Source organism: Hippocampus guttulatus, chromosome 1, assembly GCF_054856545.1.
Source record: "Hippocampus guttulatus isolate MCC_2025c chromosome 1, RoL_Hgut_1.0, whole genome shotgun sequence".
In the NCBI taxonomy this organism is placed as follows: domain Eukaryota; kingdom Metazoa; phylum Chordata; class Actinopteri; order Syngnathiformes; family Syngnathidae; genus Hippocampus; species Hippocampus guttulatus.
The window spans coordinates 34,184,708-34,195,284 of NC_141261.1; the positions used below are offsets into that span (position 1 = coordinate 34,184,708).

Consider the following 10,577-nt stretch of genomic DNA (forward strand, 5'->3'; position numbering starts at 1 on the left):
ATCCAAATCGCTCTCCAATTCATCGTTTTCGCCGTCGTCTTTACGAGACGATTCCAACGAATCACTGACGTGTGCCCGGCGTCGGCCATGCGAAGCAATGCAGCCTCTTTGCCGTCATCGCTGGAAGTCGCCGGGGAGACGATTTGTGGGCGACGTGGGGCATCGGGAGGCACAAAATGCTCTGCCAAGCGATGATCGCTGACGTGGAGCATGTTCATCTTCATCAGATGAACTCGAAACTCGGCGTGAGCTATGCAGGCCGCGTGTAGCACGCCATGTTTGTGCAGGCCGACGTTCGTTTGACGGGTGCCGCTTTCGATTACGAGACCGAAGCATCATTTTCTCTTCCACACAAACACCATCTCCTTTGTTGTTTTGTTTCGAGGACGCTTTTATACCGAAAAAAAATCCTTTTTAGTTAGTTATTTCCTTTTCTCCATCATTGCTAGTTGCTAATGTTCCAATCCACTATCCACATACGCCCCTCCTTCACTGTACGCCCTTTCTACTACTTCTGCGGCGTGATCCTGGTTGATTTTTGCACCACTGCCACCCGATGGCCATTTTTTTGCTATTTAACATTGCCGTCAAGCCTAATCCTGTGGTGAGAAGTTGCATCAGACTCTCTTGCACCCTCCCCCATGAAAAAACGTGATTGATGTATTAATACGTCATGGGGAGGGAGCGGCTATGCGCTAATTGACGTATTTATACGTCAAAGGGTGTAAAAGAGTTAAGCAACAAAAAAAAAAACTGAGGAGCCATTTGGGAGCCGGCTCTTTTTAGTGAGCCGAGCCAAAAGAACCGGCTCTCTAAAAAGAGCCGGAATTCCCATCACTCTTGGAGTCAAGTCCTTGTCCTTGGCCTTGGGTTGCCGGTCCTCGGACACAACGAGGGATTAGAGCCTCTAATCCTTCGTCCACAGGTATAAAGTGAGCCAGAGGACCGCAAAGATCATCAAGAAATCAAACAATTCCATCCAGAGAAACCCACGTTGATGACTTTATCTGGCGCTTTATGAGAAGCGGGGCTGCCACTGACAGTATAACGTGTAAAGAGCGGCATCACAGTCAGTTTCAATCACGGTTCGTTCCGTTCGCGATCGGCAGTTTAAATAGCGTGTAAAGCCTTTCTGTAACAGTGGTGTCTTTTATTTAGTTATTTTTGCACAGTCGTCACGTTTGTGCGGTGGCACTAGAATGTTTGTTTGAACCAAGTAATTTGCGTTACAGCTGGAGTCAATAATGTCGGCAGTTCACTTCTGGGTTTGGCCGTTGGGATTTGGAGTCCTTTTGCTCGATTCCAGTTATGTTTGCTGAATGCTTTCTCATGTTTGGAATAATGAATATTGATAATACATAGTTTAAAATCATGATTGATTTAATTATTTTTTATTATTATTGTGAAGTTGAAGGTATTAATTAACGTAGTATTAGTGGTAGTGGTAATAATAGTAGTACTCAGAGAATGGTTAGAGATTCCGCCATCTCGTTACCTCTGCGTCCCGCGTCCTAGACGCATAATTTTCCCACGGGACGCACAGTTCCAAATAATGTGCGTTTTTGGGACGCAAGGAAATTTCTCAGTCAAAACAAATAAACAGACAAAAAAAAAAACTACGGCAAGTCTGAGGATTTCACGGTAACAATTGTTACCAGTAGCGTGTCGTTTCCGTGGCGTCATTTTAACGGTACCGAAAAATAGGACCATAAAAGTCGCCGCACACGAGTTGACTGTGTGATCAACGCGATTTCACTGTGACTGTATGTGTGTTTATGGTGTGGTGTGGTGTGCTGTGTGAGTGAATTTATTCTAATTTACTTTCGTTTTGTTTTGTTTTCAGTGTTGGGGGGGGGGGGGGATGCAACAGATAACATTATGTGCGCATGCGGGTTGTTATTTTAGTCTGCAAACTGAGGAATCTCGCGGATGAAAGTTTGAGATGGCGGCGAAAAAAAACTCACTGTCACGTTCCGTATTTGACAGCAGGGGGCAAGCGTTCTTGCTTGCCGCCTGCACACCTGCCACCCATTTGTTGATGATTACACCTGCTATATTTAGGCGCTCCGGCAGTTGACTCACTGCCGCAGTATTCCACGCCGTGCCATTTGCGATCGTCTATTCCTTCTCGGTTAAAACTCTGACTTAATTGACTATTATTGCGTGCCTTGATATTCCTCTCGTGTTTGATTAGTATTGTACTTAAGAACTTTCTCCTTGCCGTTTTTGTTTCGCAAGCGTTTTCTGTTATTTCCTGGTCCTCTTTTTGACCAGCGTTTTCTGTTGCCTCGTTATTATTTCCTGGCCCTCGTTTGACCAGCGTTTTCTGTTGTCCGTTTAGACGGGGATTTTGTGTTATAATAAATTTCATTTTTTATGACAAAATTCCTTTTCTGTGTCTGCTGTTTCGGGGATCCACTTACCTCTAGTAGTTGTGCACGAAGCGATTATTCTGTTGCTTCGGGCTCAACGTGACACTCACAAAGGTCTACTAATTACGACATTTAAGAAATAGAAATGCCAGTTTGATTTTTCGTATGAATCGTCCAAAGGGCGTATTACTAAACTCACCTGGAATGTATGCACAGAACATGAGAGCGAGATACGACGAGAGGCACGATTACAAGGCAAGTTGGTCATTAGATTTGTAGGCTAATCGCTGTGAAAAATATTATGAAACAGTATTGGTTATTCTATAATTTACTGGTTGTAGCATGGTAACTTTATCAATAAAACATTCGTCACAAGGTGTAGTAATGCTAATGTTCACTGTTGGTAGAACTAATGATGACGTGTGTTAAATTCTTTCGTCAAATTGATCGTAGATTACACATGCATCGTCCTGGGAAGAGGATGTCAAGCCACATCAATACTTACATTACCAGTCAATTAATCTTTGCAGTGTGAGATTGGAAAAAATACTCTGATGATGCCACATGAGTACACCAGTTTTTGATCCATTTATTTTTTGGAATAAACCTGGAGTACACCGCTGCTGATGTAATGTTCCTTGTTAATGCATAGTTTTCAAACATTGACACATTATACTTTTGAGTTTCAGAATTTTTGATTATCAATATCAGTCAAAATAGAAAAATGGGTTCCCATGATGAACGTTTACGGAACCCAACATTTGTTATCGTAGTTTCCCATTGGATAATCCGACGGAACCGAAAAACGGTTACCATGAATTTCCGAAATCCTCAGGCCTGCTCCTGAATTATTAAAATTTTTGCAGCATTTGTCTATCATTGTATGTACTGTATATGTTGTTGTTTGTGTTATTATCATATGCAATTGAATAAGTAGACCCTTTCAGAATTCGAAATTCGGGACTCTCTCAATCCATACTGGCACTCATACTTTTCTGATCAGCGAGTCCCTGGGACTCGCTGCCGGTAAACTGTAAAATTATCACTGAGAGATTACCGCTTTTTCTGCAGTCAGTGATTGACTTCTATGCAAAGTCATTTCTCAACTTGTGTTCCGTGCCATTTACTTCATATTAAGAAACTACTGCACTAAAACATTAATTCATAAATATATATCATATGGGCGGCCCGGTAGTCCAGTGGTTAGCACGTCGACTTCACAGTGCAGAGGTACCGGGTTCAATTCCAGCTCCGGCCTCCCTGTGTGGAGTTTGCATGTTCTCCCCGGGCCTGCGTGGGTTTTCTCCGGGTACTCCGGTTTCCTCCCACATTCCAAAAACATGCATGGCAGGCTGATTGAACGCTCTAAATTGTCCCTAGGTGTGAATGTGGGCGCGGAGGGTTGTTCGTCTCTGTGTGCCCTGCGATTGGCTGGCAACCGTTTCAGGGTGTCCCCCGCCTACTGCCCGAAGACAGCTGGGATAGGCTCCAGCGCCCCCCGCGACCCTAGTGAGGATCAAGCGGTTCGGAAAATGGATGGATGGATATATCATATGCTTTTATTTTTGTTTTTCTCAGTATAAATAACACGTACCCTGACTGTTCTACTCTTTGAATAAAAACACTTCATTCAAGCGTTAGGGAGCGCAAGGGGTTATGATGGAGGGGTGTTGCAAATCATGAAGACCTGCCAAGTGGTATGATAGCATTGTTTTATACATGTCCTCGGCTAGGCCTCAGCTTCAAAATCAGTCCTTGGTCCTTGGCCTTGGCCTCGGAGGCAAGTCCTTGGTCCTTGGCCTTGGCCTCGGAAAATTTCTCAAGTCCTTGGCCTTGGCCTCGGAGTCAAGTCCTTGGCCTTGGCCTTGGCCTCGGGTTGCCGGTCCTTGGACACAACACTGCCAGTCAATCGCTGGGCACACAGAGACAAACAACCATCTGCACTCACACTCACACCCAGGGCCAATTTACAAAAGTACTGTGAGGTCAACGCGCTAACCACTCCCGAACAGGTCAAAGGGAGAGGAGAAAATCTCTATCTAGCTGACAGTGCGTTTCCTTGTAACGTGATTATTTCATCTTTTTTGGAAAACAATGTATGTTTGCGTTTAGACACCAACGCGATCGTCACATTTTCAGTTTTTAATACAAACTGACTACCGGCCCCCTTCACAGAATGGAAAGGTTTTTTGGCCCTCACAGTTAGGGGACCGGTGTCTAGAATCTAGATTGTCCTTCAGTGTGAGTGTGAAAGTGAATGGTTGTTGTTTCTCTATGTGTGCTCTGAAGTTGGCTGGCAAACAGTTCAGGGTGTAATCTACCTGCTGCCCAAAGACAGCTGGGATCGGCTCCAGCATGCCCGTGACCCTCTTGAGGATCAGCGGTTTGGTCGGCCGTGCATTGGCGGGCCTTGCATTTCAACCTTCGGCCTTCAGTGACGTCACATACATGACAACAAAACAGTATAGGCTCGTGAAGCAGCACTGAATTTCAGGAGCATTTAAAACCATCAAGTATGCATTCACAATTAAGAGCAGGAAACTATATTTACAGATATTGTCAAAAATAAAATGTCACCCAAATTACGCTGTGTGATCTTAAACAAGTCTGTCCAATAAATTGCGCAATGTCGTAGTTTCATATAAGACACCAACCAAACAATAACTAAACAAACTATTCTTTGAAAATAAAGTTAACAGATCATTTGCATTTTGAGAATAGGCTATACAACAGCAAATAACCGACGATGTTGAGCATCTGAGGTTGAACGAACTTTCGTGCACGAAGGTGACTACAATGCCCCATTTTAAATTGCAGGTGAGCAGATTTATTTGATACATTTTTGTATCTGTCATTTTATTTCGTTACCATTAATTTAATACGAACGAAATAAAATGACAAGAAGAAATGTAAAATAAATTTCATTTACTCACCAATGTAGTGCCTGTTCACCGAGCTGCAGATCTACGCGAGTGTCCCCAAACGTTTTTAAACGCACCGTAGCTTGTAAGCGCCCAGCCGTGCTCTGATGTTTCCTTGCTGCCTTGGTAAAACAACTTAAATGGGTAAATCCAGTGTGGCTCCAAACACCAAATCGGTCCGTTGCAAGCAACACGCATTCCTAGCAGTACGATTTGCAGCGTTTCTCAGAGGCTGTGAGCGACGGGTACCGTTTATAATTGCTCGTCAGAAAATGACGGACAAACCCTTTTCCTTGCTGGGACAGGCTACCTAGCACAAGAGTTGGGCGACATCTTCGCAGCTTTTCGTGGAAGGTCCGTCTTGAAAATCGTGTGGAAAGTAGTTCCGCAACCAGATCAACGTCTTCTTCTTTGGCTATTTTGGGTTAAAATGCAGCTATAGCTCCCTCTAGCAGGTGCTAAACCAATCACCGAACACGCACGTCCAGTCTCGACGTAGGCATTCTAGCTGGCCCCGGTGCGCAGACTCGTGATCTGATTGGCTATTGCAACCTGACTGTGCCCGTTCATTTACAGCACACAGGGGCCTGCTCTGTTTAATCTGAAGGCCCCGAGCAAATTTAATTTACCTGGCAACACAAGCTAGCTGAAATATGATTGGTTAAAAACTCTACCATAATAAGTTATTTATCGAGTGGCTTTCAATGTTATTTAAAATAACATTGAAAGCCACTCGACTAAGTGGAAATAATATGACCTAAAGAATACAGAGAATAATTTTGTTTACATATTTATGAAAATAAAATAACATGAATTAAATTTATGTTATTGTATGAATGTTTAGGCCAGCAGAGAAGGCCTTGCTGGCCCTGAGGGGCCGCCACTGGGTTTGGATAATGGATGGATGGATGAATCTGCAAGTTTTTTTGTGTGGCATTATGTAATATGGCAAGACATGTCTGTAAAATATTTACGTATTGGGAAATAACGAGAGCCGAGGACACTGCGGTAGACTGGCACTTGGGGCAGCAGTCTAAAACTCAACATAAGTGTAAAAAAAGCTTATGTTGCTTAGTATGTGATAAAAACTGCAATCACTCGTCACCAAAATGTATCTTCTTATCCCCACACCAAGCTAAAAAATGATCACAATGATCGCCCCGATATTTTGTAACTTATGGACGAAGGGCTCCACTCATTAAGTGACATCAAGCTTTGTTGTGAGTACCTCCATGGAAAGGAAAACACCATCGCCATAAAATTCACAATACTTGGGTTGTCATTCAGATTTATTTTCAGGTCTTGATGTGAGCATAAATAGAGATGTCAACATATTTTGGTGACTTGATTGCAGCTTTTGGACATTAGGCATCGTTTACTTTCCTACTTTACACGTTGACTATCGTGGCACGTCACACTACGTCAAGTGAGGAGGGACAGAAGCTAGTGTTGGAAATTTGAGAGCCATTTGAAACAGCTTCATTCAATACACCACGGGAGCTACTCAGCCTTTGACTTTAAAGGGAAGATGAATTTTCTTTTCCATTTTTCTTTTCGTTTTATCCCGCAGACAGCCGTTAAACTGGGTTGCCTGTTCGAATTGATATGTGTTTCACCATTTTGGATGTGTTAGTTGTATTCGCCATAAAATCAGAAAATAACATTTGTAAAATTGAGTTAGAATGTCACACAATTACACAATCAAAAGCAATGGTTTGGTAGCAATTCACGAATGGCTTCACTTTGCCACATACGATATAGCTGCAATGTCGATGTACTCAAGAAGGCATCAATGTCAATGTACAGTTTTGTATATGACGACGATACTTGCCAACGGTTGTTGCAAAGAGCATAATTCACGACTACTGACGAGGAGTGCTAAGCAAATATATTCCAAAACCACATATGGAGCTAAGTATGTGCTGTCTGTTGGTTATTATTAATGGTATTAAGAATTGAGCCCCCCATGCATATGATGTGTCTCCCCTTAAGGCTGGGCTCTGGTGACGGGTCTTCACCTACGCATGCTTTCAACCACCTCTGTAACTGAGAAGTCATTGTTTCCCATATCATCTACACTGTAGATGATATGGAAAACAATATCATCTACACCAGGGGTGCCCATTACGTCGATCCTGATCGACCGTTAGATCTAGGACTGGTCCCAAGTAGATCCGAAAGGTGTGGAGGAGAAAAAAAAACAAAACAAAAACATTTGTGTGTCTTTGTACATGTTAGTAATATATTTTTTGTATTAATGTACACTGCACCCTAATCATCCTATCAGTCTCATTTTCACAAAAAAAAAAAAAAATCAATAAAGCAGGTAAATCTTTATTGCAGGTGGCGCGTGACCTACGTCAGCGGAAGTTGTTAGCGCTCAGCAATCTGCAATTGCAGCTTGTGATCAGAGCAGTTGCGCTCTATATTTTATCATCATTATTCTCATTCAGAGTTTGCTTCGTGTACAATTCACCGAGGGCACGGGCAAAGAATAGGAATGTAGAGGGCCTAGGGAAGCACTTTAAAACAGTACGTGTGAGCTACGATAGTTAACAGGCTGCAAAAGTGTATCGCTTGCTTCCGTGTCAGGCTTCTCATCATGGCATGCGTGCGCGCGTGTGTGTGCGTGTGTGTGCGTGTGCGTGCGCGGTAAGGGGCGATCCCCGGAGGTTGGTTGATTAAAAAGTCGATCTTCGGTCCAAAAAGTGGGCACCCCTGATCTACAGTAATGCTTTCACAAAATAAAATGCACAAAATATCTAGAACCTAGCTCATCACACGAATACAAGCAGGATCAAGTCTCAGTAAAAATCTACATTTTGCTGATCTTAACAAGATAATGTCGTTTTTTTTTGCAGTTGCTTTGCTTATTGTCCACTTCTAAAATATAAAATGAAAAAAAAAAATATATATATATATATATAAAATAAAAAATAAATAATAGTTAAATAGCACAAACCTGCTCACATCACACGAATGTACCGTGGAACAGCGATTGGGAGTCACTAAAATCAGGCTGTGAGTTAGTTCATTAAGACACTTTACAAAACTTGGTTTTCCAAGTGACCTCCATGAAAATGCAATCACTCTCTTTGTTTGTATCAAACTTATATCCATAAACATTTCCTCAAATCTGTTTCAACTGTGCTTGGCCAAATAAAGGCCAAGTAGAAAAAAAATGACGTGTGTTGCTTGTCTGTTTTGGGGCTTTTACACAAATTGCCTGTCATTGTTTCACTTCAAGATCCTCCCCTACATTCATTCTCCATGCAGTAAGACAGTAAGTACACATTGCAATCTTTCTGTTGAGAATTTGGATACCATGGTATTGAATTTCGAAACAATGCCTCTTCCAAAAGGGTCTGGAACAAGTTATTCCTCAAGTATTGACAGTGGAGGGAACTTTATGGTTCCCCCTTGTTTTGCAGCGATGAAACTTCTGAGTTGCAGGAAGTCTTTCTGAGCAATATCAAATTTAGAAACAAGATCCTGAAATGAAAAGGGATTTCAATTTTGATTATCAAAAATAGACCCCACTTTCTCACACCGTTATCGACCCAGATTTTAAAAACCACGATCAGCTTTGCCCAGTAAGGAAGGGAGAGGATTATTTCATATATGTTTTATCCAGTAGCCTTACAACGATCATTTTTTTCACTCTCTGATTACATACTTCTTCTTTTTTTTTTTTTAAATTTCCCCGAATCGCCTAAGTAGATATAAGAAGGTCTCGGAATTTTCAAAGAGCATAAGTCAGATCCCTCCCATTGTGCTGAATTGCCTTTTGTGTCATAAAACATCAAAGTGAACAATTTTGCAGCCCAGTAATATCATAACATGTTGGGGGGCAACCCAAAAGACCAAACAAGTAAGACCATTCCAGACTGTCAAAGACCTTTTTGGCATCCTGAGAACAACTTGGACCCGGACAATTATTTCTTCAATTATAATCACAGCATAACACACTCCAAGTATTACACGGACGAAGAATTTAACACAAATGTATACACTTTCAATAATACACTTAAACAGTAGAAGTCTCAATAAAAACTTCACAAAAATTTAAGAATACTTGACTAAAATTAATAAATGTAAAATAATTGCCATATCAGAAACTTGGCTTGACAATGAAAAAAACAAGTGACATGAGAATTGAAGGATATGAAATGTTTGCAACAAATAGGGAAAACAAAAAAGGAGGGGGGGTTGCAATATATGTAGACAACGCTCTACGGTGCAATAAAATCGTGAGCCTGACAAACACAATAGAGAACCTAATGGAATGCCTAACCATTGAAATACATATTAACAAGGCATCTAATGTTATCATAAGTTGTATTTATAGGACACCAGGATCATGTCTCGACACATTCAACAAAAAACTGACAGATATGCTCAGTGATTCCAATGATAAGAAAACACGAATAATATGTGGAGACTTTAACATCGACTTATTAAACCCAAATGGACATAAAAATACAACAGACTTCATAAATACTATGTATAGCAACAGTCTTTTCCCAGTTATTCTGAAACCCAGTAGAATAACAGTTGGTACGGCCACATTGATAGATAATATATTTATAAATAAGATTGACCATAAAATGGAGAGTGGACTTCTCATCACCGATATAAGTGACCATTTACCTGTCTTTGCAGTCTTTCATAATTATTTCGATAGAAAAACTAAACCAACAGCTCATATATCAGAAATAAGACTAAGAACCAAACACTCCATTGCAGCCTTTAAGCTAGACTTAGAAAAACAAAACTGGTCATAGGTCTACTCAAATGAAGACCCAAATACTGCATTTGACGCATTTCAGACAACCATAACCTTCTTATATGACAAACATTTTCCAGTAGCCAAAGTCTCCAGAAAGTACAACGACCTAAGTAAGGATAACAAAAGGCATAGAAAACGCATGTAAAAAGAAAAACAATTTATACAAATCGTTTATAAAATTGAGAAATAAAATATAAGACCTATAAAAATAAATTAGTAAATATTATAGAACTAGTCAGAGAGATCATTATCATGCATTGTTAGAGCAGAATAAAAGCAACACTCAAAAAAGACATTTATTTACAAATTATAGACCAAGATCACTGTTACCACAATTCTCAAAAATATTGGAAAAACTATTCTCATACAGACTTGATAACTTTATAAATAAACATGTCCTATTAAGTGAAAATCAAAACGGTTTTAGAGAAAAACGGACCACCTCAATGGCACTTATGGAGCTTGTGGAAGAAATAGCTACTAATATAGATAACA

The 10,577-nt window shown here is 40.9% G+C and overlaps 1 pseudogene; it reads left to right on the plus strand.

Moving 5' to 3' along the window:
• Positions 1-9,133: 9,133 nt before the first annotated feature.
• Positions 9,134-10,299, plus strand: LOC147211496 (uncharacterized; annotated as a pseudogene).
• The last annotated feature ends 278 nt before the right edge of the window (positions 10,300-10,577 follow it).